Source organism: Pimephales promelas, chromosome 11, assembly GCF_988280905.1.
Source record: "Pimephales promelas chromosome 11, fPimPro1.hap1.1, whole genome shotgun sequence".
Lineage (NCBI taxonomy): Eukaryota > Metazoa > Chordata > Actinopteri > Cypriniformes > Leuciscidae > Pimephales > Pimephales promelas.
This window is the reverse complement of record NC_142779.1, coordinates 4,265,485-4,283,501: the sequence shown is the minus strand read 5'-3', so window position 1 is coordinate 4,283,501 and position 18,017 is coordinate 4,265,485.

Genomic DNA, 18,017 nt, shown 5'->3' with positions numbered 1-18,017 from the left:
GAGCGTGGCCTCAGATAGTCCCCGAATTTGCCATTATAGCAGGTCTTCGTTCATTCATAGTCTGTCTGACATATATTTTAGAAGCTATGTGTCTGTCATGGATTTGCACTGAATTGATTCTCAAAAATATAGAACAAAGTGCGTTCCATATCAGTTCAATACGGAACAAGACTTTTATGTGTCAAATACGGAACGGTTGGCAACCCTGTTCTTCCTCTTACAATGACCTCTCATTTCTGTGATTTCCTATAAGAAAAAGAAGTGATAGACACAGAGCGCGAGTGATTGTACTGTACACCCAGGCCCACACACCTCGCCTGTCTGGGCGGCACTGCGTGTGGAGTGAATGCTGAGTGTGTTGTGTGGTTTTGGGCAGGCCGCTGGACACCATTAGAAGAGATCTCCCCACCGGCACCAGCGTTTCAACACCACCTCACCTACTAAACCAACAGCCAATTACAGCCGAGTCAGTGTAGACATACAGACAAACCACCGTCCGTGTGCTACTTTTAGCTTTACGTTTCTAAACGCTCAGCAAATGCTGGGTTGCTCCGTACGAATTTCAATTACTGATGAATACTAGTAGAAGTGGTTTTCCATGGACAAATACTTTTTCTTGGCTTGGTGGTCATTTGAGGTTATGCAGTCAGGAAAATAGAGAGCAAAAATGACTTCTATTCATTAAACGACACTGCATATTATGTATATATTATTATATATTATGTTTTAACTGACAAATAATATAAAATTCTAAAATTAAAACATATTGATTGGTTAACCGTGCTGTTACTTTATCACATTATTAATTTACATGTTAAATTGAATGTTTAGCAAAGCAATACTTGTAATTTTACAGAAAAAACTTATAATAAATATAGTTTTTAATTAAAAATTAGAATTTGAATAGTTATAAAATCTACAAATAATTATACATATGTATGTGTGTGTGTGTGTGTGTGTGTGTGTGTGTGTGTGTGTGTGTGTGTGTGTGTGTGTGTGTGTGTAATAGTTACAGATAACTAAAGTTCAAGTTGAAATACTTTTTTATTTTTTTAATTAATAAAATATTTTTAATAAAATGTTATACTTGCTTGTTTAACTGAAAACCTACTTTACCACATGGTGAAAATGTATGTTAAGCAAAAAAAATACTTATAATTTTACCAAAAAAAATAATTGTTTTGTTTTAATTCAAAACAAATATTAAATAAAACAATTACATATTACAAATATTAAACAATAAACAATAAATAAATCACTTTAAATATAAAAATTGCATATTACAAATATTAAACAATAAACAATAAATACATCATGTTAAATATAAAAATGGCATATTACAAATATTAAACAATAAACAATAAATACATCAATAACAATAAATTATTTTATTGTTATTGTTTAACAATAAATATACCAAAACATAAAAGGATTTTATAATGTTTTAATGTTTAGAGATTTTAATGTTTTTATGTATTTTGATGTAATTTTTTATGAATTTTTTTTTAATGTTTAGAGATAATATTAGTTTTAGTTGAAATATAATTTTATTAAATATTTGATTAATATTTTTTTAACCATAACAATAAGTTACTTTAGCATACGTGGTGAAAAGGTATGTTTATCAATAATTGTACAGTAAAATATAGTTTTTTATTAAAAAATTCAAATTCTTGGTGTAAAAATCTAAAAATATTCCATGACTACATATGACTACATATAATATCTGTAACATTTCCAGAAACTTTAGTTCAAGTTAGTTTTTCAATTACTAACAACATTTTTTTTTCCAATTAAAACCAAAAAGGCATTTATAACGTTAAATAAGCTGGCTGTAGTCCTGCTTTACGGTTTAAATAACCTACTTCGTAGTCAATATTAGCAGAAAAACCTAGCAAAACTTTGTTTTCCTAAATTATTTAACGCATGTTAATGTCACTGAAGTTAAACTGTAGTTTGCAACCTTACGTGCACATCACAGGAGTCTGTGTTATCTGTGTTAAACTGCTGTGAGTGGTCCGCATTCAGCACCAATTGATTTCCTCTCCCCCTCGCTGACGGCTCTGATAGAGAGCAGTCATAATTCTCTGCACTCGAGAGATTAAATTCCTGTATCGCTGTCAGCTACATTAACTCACTTCCTGGATCTAAACCCTATTAGCGTAGCAGGCCTCGCTAACATTAATAAATCAATGCTCCTGGCAGATAAAGATCCGGAGCTACTATGCATCTCTCTCTCTCTCTCAGCGCTGATGAAGATTATATAACTTGAGTTATATCTACAATTTAAAAGACACTTTTATCAATTACCTGATAAAAAAGTTGACTTGAAGAGAAGTCAAGAGAGAAGAGGAGAGTAGGAGAAGTAATGATAGGAGAGAAGAGAGGAGAGGATCTACTCTACGTAGACCTAGGTCATTTCCAAAGAAGCCAAAAAGAAATCAAGTCCCATCACTGATCTTTTAAGAAGCAGATTTGTTTTTGAAGAGCTGGTCTGATGTTCAGGAACATTTATCTGGACCTGAACTCTCTGGCTTCATCACAACCATTGCTGATACAGACAGTCACAGTACTTTAGGTTTATTTCTGTTGATTGCAGAGTCTTTTTCCAGTGCCTGTGCTTTGTTAGAAACTGATTTGGGTCTTGATTGCGAGCGCTGTCCTCTAACTGCCAACGGTTCATTTAGCCCGTCTCAGCAACGAGATAGTTGATATGAGGCATTGATTGCCTTTTTTTCCCCTTTTCTTTCTTGTATGACACCAATGTGCTGGTACAAACTTCAGCAGAAATCTTTCCATATGGACCAGTTTGTGTGTAGATAGACACAGAGAGAGACTTGTGGCTCAACTATTGTGGTGATTCTGCTCAGTATCACAGTAGATGAACGTTCTCCAAGCCTGTTGCTCATCCCTTTTCTGTCACTGACACAGATGCAGCAGAAGATACAGAAAGACCCATTTTTTCACCGCAAAACTCTGGAACAAACCCTCAGCACATTCACAAGAACCTTTGGAACAGGAGAAAAGAGAAAGCCTGATCAAAACAGGGATAAAACGCACTTCCACACAGCCCCAAACTCATCTTCTCGGAGATGCATGTGGTGTAAATTTGATCAAAAGCACTTTTTTTCAATTGGTCGGGGCATACATGTCAGTGATGTGAAAATACGTTAGAGCTGTTAAATCTTGAGTAAAACAGCTTCTGGAGACGATTACACCGGCGATACGAACCAGCTGTGGCTTTGGCAGAGGGTATACGAGACGGTGCCGCTCACTCCGGGTATCAGAAATCAAACCAGAGATGACTGGAGCATGATGGAAAGTCCAGAAGGAATAATTGTGAAATGATTTCACACATTTATCACTGCACTTTTTAATCCACACTAACAACCTGCCAAAGTGAGACGCTACATCCCTGTGCTGTTCTTGCCATTTCTGGAACTTTGTTTCTCCGCTCTCCTCATGTTACCGTCCTTATGATAAATGGCTTGTATTGTAGAATTCTTCATTTGTAGGTTATTTTATCTTTATCAGCAATTCACCTTTGGCTAAGCCCCGCCCCCCTTAGTTACTGTTGCTACATCCGTCAAACTTCATCTGCGCTCTGCATGGCTTATGTTGTAACAGCTCTTCCTGCTGAAATGTTATCAAACTTTTATAAAAGTGTCCGATAGAAGTAGGCAAAATGGGCTGCAATATGCGTTCGAAGGCTATATTCAATCAAGACACACAGGTGAAACGCAAGAAACAACAAGGCATCCAAATAGAGGCAAAAGCATAACGTTATCGGTCACAGTCAAAAAATGAACCACCGAGACGGATCGAGACGGAGGCTGGGACTAACAATATCAGGGCGCAAAGCTGTTCATGCAAAGCTGGGTAGGTCTCTATTCACTTCTATAATCGTTATTACAAAGCAAACGGACTACACGAGTATAACGTTGTATTTATTAGCAGCGTGTGCTAGCGTATCAACAACCGGTATGAGAACCGAAATCATAACCTTAAACATTATAAAACGGTCTAACTAACTTCACGTTAAGGTTAGAAGCAAAAAAGATGTGCTTGTTGATGTTTGAGGGGTTTAGCTGACTGAGGATGTCCATTCAGTTTAATCCAAAGACGACACTTGTCAGGATTTTACTTCGGTATTGGAAAGTGAAAAAACGGACACCCCCCTCCAACCTCTCTGGGAAACCCGTATCTGTGTTACAAATGCCCCATGCCCACGTTTAACCATATTTTTGCTAAAACTACGACGGTAATAGCCTGCTGAGACCAAAATATGAGACTCCTGTGTTGAAAGTCAATGAAGCGCTGTGAAAAAGTTTCCGACCTCTGTGGGAGCTCGTTCTTGGCTGCGCTGTGATTGGTCAATCTACATTCTAGGGTTTGGCTTAGCCAAAGGTGAATTAGGAATATAAAACTGATAGTTCCAGCCCTGGATGTTGATTGGTCATAACAATAGCCACTATGACATGAAACACCTGTTCTCCAGTTGTACATTTTATATCCAGCACCCATATCTGTACCGGTACTCTTGGTTTACATAGTGGAGACTAGCCCTATTTAGACTGGACTGGTTTCCTCAAAAGACATTAGAGACGCACTGTGTGATTTTAAAACTGTCCAAATCTGCCATGGCTGTGTTTTTCTAACACAATCTCAGTAAAACCAGGTTTTTTTGGCTAACTCAACGGTCCTCTGAGAAAATCTAATACTGTCCGAAATTGAATGTCTGTGACTATTGCTGTTGTATTATCCTAACGCTTCTCCACGTGTTTTTTGTCCTACATTGGTTACCGCTTGCACACCAAAGCATGTTTTTATTTCATTTTATTTAAACATGGATAATTTCAGATGAAAAAATAAAATCATAAAATTAATAAATAGAGCCAAATCGTGGAAACGGCTAAGACTGGCCATTTTAATATCAGTGTCAGGTAAGAGTAAAATACTAAATTTCTCTTTATCATGAACAGCCACTTCTATAAACCTATGTGAAGTTTACTTGTGTCTTTATGATAAACTAATATTATATAAATAAATAAATAATTAAGAGACATATACGTCATACATGATGCATGCAAAACAGCACAGACCTCCTGTAACCGCAAGCGTCTAGAAAACACACACTCACACCTCGGTAATAAACACAGAGATGTTTGTCTCGTCTGAAATCTGCAACTCAAACCTCATTTAAAAAATTAGGCCTGTCCGAGCTAAGCCTGTGTACAAAGCTAAAAGCCTGTCCGTTTTGGTATGAAAGCATCTCCTAAAGAAAGAAAACTAAAAAACAAAAGCGAGGTTTAGGCATAAAGCACATATTTAATGATTGCAATATATATGAATCGGTGGTCCCACTTTCAACGAGGCCACAATATGACTATAAATATGATCATTTAAAATAAGACAAAACAAGCATTAAAATTTGCTAACATGGCTACACTTTATTTTAAGGTCTAATTGCTACAGTGTAATTATATATTTAAGTACTGAGTAATATTAATTATCTACATGTACTTAGAATTAGGATTTGGTTCAGGGTTAGTTGCATGTAACGTGTAACAAGGACACTGTACAATAAAGTGTTACAGCTAAAATGAATAATCAAGATCTCTTATAGTTTTTGTTTATTTTTATAACAAATATATATTTTCTAGTTATGCCAAGTGCTTAAATATTTTATTGGGTATAAATTGTAAGTGTGCCGAATGGACTTGAAGTAAAAAAGGTTGAGATCCACTGGGGGCAAAAATCAGTGCATTTATACAGACAGATATACAGACAGATATGTGATGTAAAAATACAGCATACAGTACATTACAAGAGCACCTCCGGAAAAAAACTATTACATTTAAAGTCCCCCTTTTTGAATAATGTCTTTCTTCAATATCCACTAACATCGGTGTGTAAGAATGTGTGTTGTGTGCTTGTGTAGATGTGCTTTTTGAAATATTAATGCTCAAAGAGTGTGATGTTTCTGTAGTGTTCTGTAGGGTCCCATATCATAAGCACTCTCTGAACACTTCATTTCCCATTATAGCCTGTCGTTTAGTGCGACGCCTGAATGGACAGTTGGATTTATTTTCCCCTGTTGTCCCTGTAGAGATCCTCATAAAAACTGGCTGAATACTGTTTGGACATCCACTAGTGACTAATACTACAAGAAAAAACATAAGTATATTTACAATGACAAATTTAAATCATATAAATTAATTTAATACATTTTACCAGTTTGCCAAGCTCTGCTATTTTGGCCATCCTCTGTCAGACGGATACAGGGTATTTGCTTTTTTGTACTTCGGAGTACCAAAATCCCAGTTTCATAAGTGAACATAAATAAAATTTAAAATTAAATGAACCATTTAATTTCCTTTTAAAAAAATGCAAATATTTGTACAATTATTGTCCCAATTAAGGCCCAGTAGACAGATTTTATTAAAACTTAAACCCTGTTTTACCACAAAAAAAATATCATTTTATTTTTAATGGTATTCAAAATATTTAATATAATCCCAGCGATGATAATTAAATAAATAAATAATCAAATAATTAAATTATTTGTTCAACACAATGAACAAATAATTTAATTATTTTTTACATTACTAATATAAAAAAGGAACATGTAAAAATGTTGAGGTATGCTATCAAGAAACCTTTTGTTAAAAAAACCATCAACTAAAATGAGTGTTAACACTCTTGACACTTCAAACTGACGATGAGGGTCAAAGTCATCGAGTGTTTCAATGACAACAGCTACGTTTTAATTAATTGCGGCTGATTGCGGTTCTGGCGTTTGAGCTCTCAGACTACAAAAGAGCAGCACTTCTCGGAGGAAATGTGGAAAACGAGAGGGGAGGGTGACGTCTGTGACCTCGAGGTCAAGCGGTAGCATCCCTCCACCACGTCCACATCACTTTAGAAACATTAACTTCACGTCACACCTGCCTCTTCAGTCAGACTCATCTATCAAATCGGCATCAGAGAGAAAATATATTGGCACCAGACCCTCGTAATCAATGCCATTACCACCGCACCCTTTCCTAAACCCAGAGAGGGTCATCTGCAGGGTCACGCGGCGGTCAGACCGCGCTCAGAATATGAGGCCAGGCTCAAGTTCAAGGTCGGGGAGGTCAAAGGTCAAGCTTCCAGGGAAATGGGCCCAGCTGTGCAGGGATGTGGTAGCGTACGGGCTGGACGTCTGGACGGGTGACCAGTCGCGACCCCTGCTTTTGTGCTTGTATTGGTGAGTGGCGGTTTCCTTATGGTCTTGCGGTCGGACACAGGGCTCTGCCAAGCTGCCAGAGAAACGAGAGACGACTATCGGTTTAAAATAGTGGACAGAGGTCAAAACGAGGCCAAATGAGAGAGTTTGTGTCATGGATAAAAGTCTGACAGCCGGTCGAGACACTGTATTGTTCAGAAGCCTTTTGTGATCAACAAACAATTATCATATTACTAAAGTCTCTCAGAGCCTGAGTTTTATATAGTGCATTTTTTGCAGTTCATTCTGCCTGGTTCAAGACTGCCTGACTGATATCACGTCAATTGACCAATCACAGATCTTTTTTTTTCTTTTCTACATCCCATTTGGGATCAGGTAAATTTCAAATTGATTTGAAAATGTTTGAATATTTGAAACCAGGGTTTCACGAACACATTGTCCCACTTGAGCATCTTATGATCCGGTGTTTCCAGGGAACATTTACATGACAAGGATCTACTAAAAACAAAAACGTTTTTCCTTTTTTTTTGCAAACAAACGACAACAAAAACAATCCCAGTTAAAATGGCGTATTAGTAGTTGCTGATGTCACTTTGTAAAGAAACACTACACATCTATAGACCGAACGCGTAATACACATGCGCATGACGTCACCATTTTCACAAATTCGTGTTTTTGTCGTTTACACAAAGACTTCAAAAACTTGAAGTCCGTTTTCAAAAGCTTGCCTTTTCAGTCCCCAAAACGCTATTGTTGTGTAAATGAACGGCCAAAACGAATAAAAAGTTTTCCGTTCTTTAGTTGAAAATGGTTTCGTTTAAACGGCCTGAATCTATTTACTAGCAATTCATGTGACTGTTATGTGCATGTTGTTAAATTATTGAAATGATTAAAGGAGTAGTTAATTTTTTTAAAAACGTTTGCTGATAATTTACTCACTCCCATGTCATCCCAAGATGTCCATGTCTTTCTTTCTTCAGTCGAAAAGAAATTAAGGTTTTTGATGAAAACATTCCAGGATTTTCTCCAAATAATGGACTTCAATGGGAACCAAACGGTTCAAGGTCCAAATGAGAGTTTCAGTGCAGCTTCAAAGGGCTTTAAACGACACCAGACGATGAATAAGGGTCTTATCTAGGATCCTTCGAGTCATGACTCGAAAAAAGATTCGTTCATTTTGATGAACGAGTTCAAACAGGAGAGTCACGAACACTCACCACAGAACAGAGCAAGGCGAGCATTTGTGCTTATAAAACTTCAACTTTTTTATTTATTTTTGAAATGACGGATCGTTTCGCTAGATAAGACCCTTATTCATCGTCTGGTGTCATTTAAAGCCCTTTGAAGCTGCACTGAAACTCTCATTTGGACCTTGAACCGTTTGGACCCCATTGAAGTCCATTATATGGAGAAAATCCTGGAAAGTTTTCATCAAAAACCTTAATTTCTTTTCGACTGAAGAAAGAAAGACGTGGACATCTTGGGATGACATGGGGGTGAGTAAATTATCAGCAATTTTTTTTTTTAAAGTGAACTACTCCTTTAACTTATAATCTAAACCTGTGCATCCAGACTCCCTGAAACACACAGCCAATCACATCTGCATGCAGATTCCCATTCCCCGATCAGATCACTGTCCCGCGTGCCGTCCAGTCGTGGGCAGGAGTGTTGCGGAGAGAAGAAGCTGTTTACACAGGGTGGAGCGTACGTTAAATATTTCCATTCTTAAGTGTTACACTGGGAATATGAGAGCACGCTCTGGTCAGATCTCTGCCAATAACAGAAGAGAGGAGAACAAACGCGAGGCAATTCTCTCCAGATGTGTGTGTGCACAGAGGGAAAGACGCTTTCTTTTTTTTTTTGTGAGGAATTATAAAATTATATACGGTTCAGTTCTAGTTCCGGTCTTTAAAAGTTGGGTATTATTCCTGCATTTCAGAAGTCGGACAGAGAGTGTGACATATGAAAAATGCCATGCAGAGATGTTTTTGAGTGCTAATTCACTTTTATTAAATCAAATAATCTTAACAGTGAAGCCAGTGAAGCTTATAATACAAATATGAGAAATAAAATTCTTATTATCAGTTTAAAAATAAATATTACATTTAAAAATTGAGTTTATTGTAATATCATGTTTTTACTGTAATTAACCTCCTGTTTCTTTATTTCAAATTTCATATTCAAAACATAAATTTCATAACAATATTTCAGTGGTTGTAATTTCTGTATAGGACAGGGACACGGAACTAAGCCAGCTTTATGGCTAAATAAATAAATAGCATTAAAATTATCTCAATAGTTATGATCATAAAAACATCAGTATAAATATGAATACTTCATCTCCAGCAATACACCAGAATAGAAACACAGTGTGTGATGTACTGTTCCGCTCCAGTATTATAAAAACGCTTGACCTTTGACCTCTGAGCTTCACAGGTAGTCACATATTCTCTCACGGACTTCTGATGTCAATCAAGTCATGTTAAGAGCAAACTGTGATCTGTCAAGTCATGTTTGCTGTGCCGAATAAATAGGCAGTTTTTGTATTATTATTATTATTATTTAGCATTTTTGTCAATTTAAAGGTAAGCTCTACAAACAGTATTTATGGGATAAAATCAATTACCACAGAAAACATTTTTACGCTGTAAAAAAACGCAACTAAATATGTTTTGTTTATTTTTTGCACAGACTTTTTGAGATAACAATTTTTTGTCAAAGACAAATCAGTTGGATAAGCACAGTAAATTCAGTTTAGCTTACTAAAAAATATTGTGTATATAAAATATACTCAAAAGTAAAAGTATCTAAGACTCACCAAGGCTGCATTTATTTGAACAAAAAAATATGGTAAAATGTGAAATATTATTAAAATTTCAAATAACTTTTTTTTTGAAGATGTTTAATAAATCTAATTTTTTACTTCGATCAAAGAGCTGAATTTTCAGCATCATTACTCCAGTGCCCGAACTCAGGGTTGAGAACGTACAAATGAAGTGCATTTATTTGAAATGGCATTTCTTGTAATAATTATAATACAGTGTTACTTTTAATCAATGTGCTGAATAAAAGCACTATTTTCTTACTGACCCCACACTTATGAACAAGATGTTCGTAATAGCGGCAGCAACCCCATATACAGCAGAAAGGGAAAATCTGACATGGAAACACCGCAGAAAGACTAAGAGTGATAGAACATGAAGGGGAAGGAGGAACGTAAACAGAGAGAAAGACAGAGGGAAAGAGGTAGACCACAGATCTTCTAGTCTGGGCCTCTAATGTCTCCACAAGCCCTGATGCTTTACACCAGTGTAAACGTACTCTGTCAACCTCTTTAACACTGAAGCTGCTAAAGAGAGGTTTTTCATCTAAAAATAAAACATGTTTTTATCTCTAGATGGGTGGGGAAGGCAATAATTACCAGGCTTGGTTTCATTATTTGTGTTATAATGAAAGTCTAAAATTTCAGCTTTCTTCCAAACGTCCGCACCATTATGTAAATGATCTTCAATCGCAGGGTCACCGCGCAGTTTTCCACAGACCACCTTTGTCTCCGTTTTTGGACTGTGTGAAACCCGACAGGAATTAGAAGCTTCTTTTTCACATTCCTTGTCACTTTGGGTCTCCTTTCCCGTCCACAGAGCATTTCTGTCAGAGAAAGAAGCCGTTCACTCTTAGCGACAACACAGACCTATAATCTTCTGGTAAACCTAAAGCTATATCCTCAGAAAACCTATATCCTATATTTTTTTTTCTTTCGGAAGTTCAGAACGGACTTCCTGTTGACCTGGTCATGTGACTGTAAATAGGAAGTGCCAGATTGGTTTGGCCTTCATTGACTCTCCAGTGCTGCTGCTATTGTTCCTCTCGGTTTGATTGAATGACGTCCACCGAACACACTGTAATCAGAGGATCCGCTCTGGTCAGTCCTGGCACAGGTTCTCTCTGTGAGTTTACAGAGGAGAGCTGCTAGTGTTTATTTGTTGTGAATGTGGAAGACACTTCTACGCTTTGGCTTGGAGGGGAAGCAGTTGTCATTTTCCTGTACCTCCTCTCTGTTCTGTTTATTTTCTGTGTTTTGCAAAGTGCATACTATATATATATAATGGATGTGTTGAACATTAAAAGTACTGTAGCTATAAGTGATTGAGAAGTGGTTGGTGTTAAAGGGATAGTTCACTTTAAAATTAATTTTTTGTATATTTTAGGTTACCTCAAGGTCATCCAAGATGTAGGTCTCTTTGTTTCCGCAGTAGTTTCAATTTTGATATTTTTAGGTCAAACCGTTCATGTCTGTCAGTCATATAATGGAGGTCTATGGTCACCACCTCAAAGAGCATGCACAGAGAAGTCCAAATTAAACATGATTTAATGACTCGTAAATGTAAGTACACATTGATGGCCTAAGACACGAAACGAGCGGTTTGTGTGAGAAAACGAACAGTATTTATATTGTTTTTACCTCTTGTAACCACATAAATTCCCACTATTAAAAACAGTAATATTGTAAAACATTATTATAGTTTAAAATAATGTATTCCTGTGATCAAAGCTGAATTTTCAGCATCATTACTCACATGATCTTTCAGAAATCATTCTGATGATTTGATGCTCAAGAAACATTTCTGTTGAAAACATTTGTTCTGCTCAACATTTTTGTGGAAACGTGATGAGATGTCAAAAGAACAGCATTCATTTGCTTTATACATCTCTTTACTACCACTTTTGATCAATTGAATGCATCCTTGCTGAATAAAGTAATAATTTCATTAAAAAAAAACATAGTGACACCAATCTTTTGAATAGTACACTTTAAAAGATTTTATCGGTGAAAGGCTGTAAAAATAGTACCGTAAAAAACTGCTAATTGGTTAACAGAAATTACCAGTACCATATCCAGTGAATAACTGTAATAGATAGAAAGTGCAATAAGTGAAAACAAACAAGTCATTGTATAATTTACAGTGAAAAATGTAAATTGACATTTCCAGAATTACCTGCGAGACACATCACATTTCATCTATATTTTCATTGAAATAACAGTTTTTTCTTAGTTTTTTCAGTTATGTGCATTAGGGTTACATCTAATGTTAAATCTAATGTTTATTGCATTGATTTACTGTAATGTCATGTGTGTTACCATGATGGTTACAGTGAAACTGTCAGCAGCCCCAGTTCCTGTGTGTTCTTCAGAAATGTTACAGTATTTTTTTGTGATTTAAATAGTTATTCACTGGCTTTAGGTAATGTCCGCATCATTAGTAGAGCATATCTGACTTTCATGTGCGCATATTAACACACAAGTGAAGTGTTGTTCTGTCCTGTGAGCGCTGTTGGTTTGCCGTCTCTTGTGGTCTCATGCTCAGATCCAGCAGCACATGGACGTGGAAGAAATCTGGCCAATCAAAGACTTTGTGATAAAGATCTCTGGAAGCTTCAGCTAGTAAACAGCACCATAAAAGTGGCTTTTGGGGTGGAGCACAAGAGAGAGACTTGAAGCAGTGCCCATCACCAATAAAGCCACAACTTCTACAACAGCTCTCCCCTCCTGTCTCGCTCTCTATTTACACTTTCATTCTCTCTGCACACCAATTTTCAGCCCTTGCACTGCCGATTTAGAGGTGGGAATCCTTTCTGTAAAATTGCGTGTGGAAAAGTGCCAGTCGTTGTAAGGAAGTCATCCATGATGGCCACTTACATAATGCCAAGAAGAAACCTCAGGGCCTCGGTCTGTGATATTGAGCGCTCTCATATTGGAGCGACTGAAATAGACTGGCAGCTGTATGAAGCCAGACTCAATAGCGCCCCCTAGTGTCTGTCTGCAAAACACTGTGCTTCATTCATTTGGATATAGACGGGAGTAGCAATCTACATACCACCCCAACAGTTTTGCACAGGCAAGAAAGAACCACTAAATCTAGTTGGATATGTTTTGACATATACCGTTTTTAATTAAATTCTTTGTTTAATTTGATTTGGCAGACTTAAAAGCAATGAAGTGCACTGAGTTTTTCTGTTCATTTGCTCAGATTTAATTCTTCCCCTCAAAATCTGATTCTGAAATGTCACGCAAATTAAATACAGAACAAAAAAAACTATATTATGCAGAAATTAAAGTATTTGTGGAAAGAGTTTTATAGAAATCTCAGGATGGTTTGATATTTGAGGCCATCTTGCCATAATTAGAGGCTGTTATTGCATCCGCCGCAAATAATAAAGAGAACGTTTGATTAATTCCTGTCTTTTTCCTCTCATCTTTTCTTATTTAACGAAGTAACTCGACCGTTTCATCATCTTGTTTGGTTATATGCAGCATCATGTTATGTTTTGGTGACTTTGGTGATTGAGATTTTGTAGCATTTAATTAGATGAAATAAAGAGAGAAAATTAAAATTAAAGGTCAAATCTTGACATGCAGATTTAAATAAAATATACAGCAACACATGGACTACGTTGGATCAAAAGCCTTTCAATTTCTTGATACAATCCAATAGAATTCTAAATTCTAAAGTCATCAAGTGTCTACTTCATTGATTCACATCAGTCATTCATTATTTCATAGAAAGTCTTCGTTGTTGTGGCTGGTTGCCAGGGGGTTGCTATGCAGTTGCAACGTTCTAAAATCCACTCAGAACACCTTAGCATTATTCTATGGTGTTCTGAGTGGATTTTAGAATGTTACTATGTGGTTACATAAGTAGAGAAACATTTAATGAACATTTAAGCTCAAACTTAGTACAAATGTAATGCATATTCCCAAACTCAACAGATTTACTGTATACTCAATGAATGGAACTCAATGGTAAAACTCATCTTGATTCAGTGACCATATCAGTTTCATTTGATTTAAAAAAGAACATTCTGAGAAAAACAAAAACATACCAAATAAGAAAGTGATCATCCAAAATGATGGCCATGAAATTATGCTGCATGTAATCAACTAGTATCAACAGAAAATAAATACACACATATTTCTTCTGTCACATTATAATTTCAAAGCTCATTTTTTATCTTAGAAAAATCTTAAGCCTTTATTACTTGTAAAACAGAAATGCATAACAGAAGACAAGGCAACACAGTAATGAGGACAATATTTTAGTCAAGGGTTTGGTGCAAGTCTGTGTCCATGAGTACAAATAAGTCTTTCCATCACTGTCCTGTGCCTGTGACAAATGATTTATGCGTAGCTTTACTAAGGATGAAGGAGGTACAGTAACATATAAGACTCTGACATTTCATGATCTTGTATTCCTGACAAAAAAATGCATGCTTTCTTTCTGATCAAGCAATGCTGTGCATGAACATCTTACTTTTAAAGTTACCTTCACCTATAAGACCCCATTGCTGTTTCAGTACCTTGTGCATCTGCACTGAAAGTCTAAAAAATCATATTTCTGAAACACACTATCTAGACAGTCCCAACCAATGGATCGTCAACAGCTTGTCATGCTCAGCGAAGACCAACTCTATCAGATGTGATGCATTTACTTCAAAGACTCTAAAATGCACCAGGAACAAATGAAACTCAAAATTGCATTATTTCTACTAATTTAGACAGAAGAATCATGCCTTTTTTGTAACTTGTACCATTTGTATTAACAGTCTTGGCTCAATGTACTTCCCTTACATCTGGGGATTTCAAGCTATTTCCTTTTACTGGGAATTATGACACATTTGTTGCTTCAAACAATGACCTCTTCAAGCTGGGTAAACAAATATTTAGTTAATACTTAGTGCTTTGCTTCAAATTTTGTTCACAAATTCAAGGAATGCTGTTGACTTAGTGAAATTAACTATCAACCATATATATTCAGCAATGATGCATTGATCATAAGCGACATTTCTTTTTCAAATAGGCCAAATACTGTTCTTTTGAACTCTCTATTCGTTAAAGAATCCTGGAAAAATAAGGTATCGTGGTTTCCACAAAACTAAAGCAGCACAACTGTTTTCAACATTGATAATAATAATACATGTTTCTTACGCAGCAAATCATTGTATTAGAATGATTTCTGAAGGATCATGTGACACTGAAGATTTACTCAACCCATTTAATCCCAAATTTTTCCCAGAGATGACATGAATTTATATGGATATTAAACAATCAATGTCAATTATGTTAAAAAAAAAATTGAAAAGGGGGTCGAGGTCTATGGTGTTGTTGCATTTAGAAACTGACAAACCTCCAGCAATCAGTTTAAAGACAGGGTCAAATTGGTTGAAATTGGTGTTTTATTCCATTAACAAATAAGGAAACATTGACCCTTTCATGATGAGGTGTGCAAAAAACGTATGAGCTATTCAAAAATTAACTTAACAAACTTACCTGTCATTTCTAAGCTTTGACGTCATCATTGCGTTAAGATGGCAGTACCAGGACATCGAATGTGTGTGATCACATGACCAAACTACCTAATCATTTTAGACCTGCCCCGAACTCACATAGACTTCTTACGTTATAAATGAACATGTGCTTCATAATAAGAGTTGCTTTTTAATACCAAACTAAAATATGTGAGTTTTCCCTGAATTAGAAGTAGTTGAATCAATGAAGATGTGCTGTATGTGAAGATGAAGAGGAGTGAGAATTACAGGAACACAGTCACACCCCTCCCGTCTCCATCCATACGGAGACAGAGTTATTTCAGTCGGGAGCTCCGGATTTCTGGTTTGCACGTGTAAATTACATGTCGCCAACATTAAATATTAAACCTAATCAGTGCTTAATTATTGATGCCATTGCTTTTTATACAGGAGTGCCATTGGTACTTGAGATATCCAGCAAAGAGCCTTTCTGCATTACTTTATCTTTGAGGTTAAGGTCTCTGGCCACGATTCCCACTCACTTCTCTTTGGTTTTCTTGATTGATGATCACAGGAAGTCTGTAAAAGAGAGAGAAGGAATGGAGAACTAGATCAGGTTGGGCAGTTATGACTGCTCAGAGGAGCTCACAGGACGACTAAGTGCCCGAGTAAACCACAACTGAGTGTTTGATGCGCGTGTGTGTGTTAGCAGAGGACCTGAGCATCTGTAATGATCGCCCAGGAGTGGTTGGTGATGGAGAAGATGGTTACCCACAATGCTCTGCTGCAGTGGCTCAGGTGGAGATGTCTACACTGGGTCTCAATACACTCAAACATTAGCCAGCCAGAAAAAGTTGTAGACAGTTATTTTGATGAAAACATCAGTACAGAAAAAGCGAAATGCTGTTCAACTGGTTATCAGTGGTCTTTAAGGCGGCAAGCATCACTATTACTATTTCTCACTGTTTGTTTGTGCTACAATCTTAAAAATAACGGTTCTTCATTGGCATTCTATGGAACCTTTCACATCATGGAATCCTTCCATTCCAAAAAAGGTTCTTTATACCTTATTCCAACGCCCCATGACTCTTTGCGCGAATCATGGGTGTAACTTCCGTTAAGTAGTAAACAATCAGTGGAAGTCTCGCTCTATGAACGCAATATTAATGAGATGACCTTAATCACCCTTCAACCATCGAACATTAAAATGAAATTTAAAAGTGTAAAAGAATCAACAAGGTACTTTCAACAGACCAAAAATAACCCAAAACATGCGAGTATTTGGTTAAATATCACTGCAGTAGGCAAATATCTGTATTCTGTAACAAGCCTTAATCAAAAATGTTCATTAAATTAAGTGATTTAACTAAGTGACATAAGTGATTTTCGTCATTTTGACAGATTATAAATTGCATTTACCCGTGAAAACAAACCTGGAATGAGACTTGAGGATGTGAGGAGAATAACAAGAGATTCTTTGTGCATTCCAGTGAATTATTCATGGAATATCGTAAATTAAATTCGGGAGAACACACCACAAATGGCCGTATATGTTGTCCTTTTTCATAGTATAGCGTTATTCTCATGATGTCTGAAAATGAATTGATGGATCAGCTTTATTTGTAGAGCAACCTTATGATTTGAAATGATTCGTTTCAGTCTTTTTGAATGGAAGTTCCCCAAACCGAAAGTGCCGCCCATTATTCAAACGCAGTAAGGTTGTCAGGAATAAGGTGGATTGATAAAGTTTCTTTAGATTGTTAAAATGTTCTTCACACTAAGAAAAATAACGGAATTGTTCACTAAAAGTTTAGGGTTAAGGATAAAGATCTATCTATCTCTCTATCTCTCTATCTATCTATCTATCTATCTATCTATCTATCTATCTATCTATCTATCTATCTATCTATCTATCTATCTATCTATCTATCTATCTATCTATCTCTCTATCTATCTATCTATCTATCTATCTATCTAAAATAATACTGTTATAAAATTTCTCTTGCCATTTCTTTGAAATTATTTGTGAAATTTACAAGCGATTTCTGAGTAAAACAAATGTTTTCAGAATAAACCTACACCATTTTTTTTTTGTTCAGTGTACTTTTCTAAGCAACTGCACTTACAGTTTATGCATGGCAGACATTTAAAATGGGTAAAAAAAAAATCACATAGACTTACATTAAAATATCTAAAGACCAAAGCTCTTTTGAGAAATTAAACCCCTAGAAACCACTCAAAACATCCTAGCAAACCACAACAACACCCTAGCTCAATCCTGCAATGCATTCAGTTAGAGAAAACATCCACTCCGGCTGAATAATCATTACTCACATCTAAGGGATCGCTAGAATTATACACAAAGTGACTGATTGGTGGAAATTAGTGCAATAGTATAGATATACACTGGCTGAAATGACAGGAAATGGTTGTTTAAAAACTAATAGTGGGTTACTTTGATCAGTCAGATGCAATCAAATCCTGT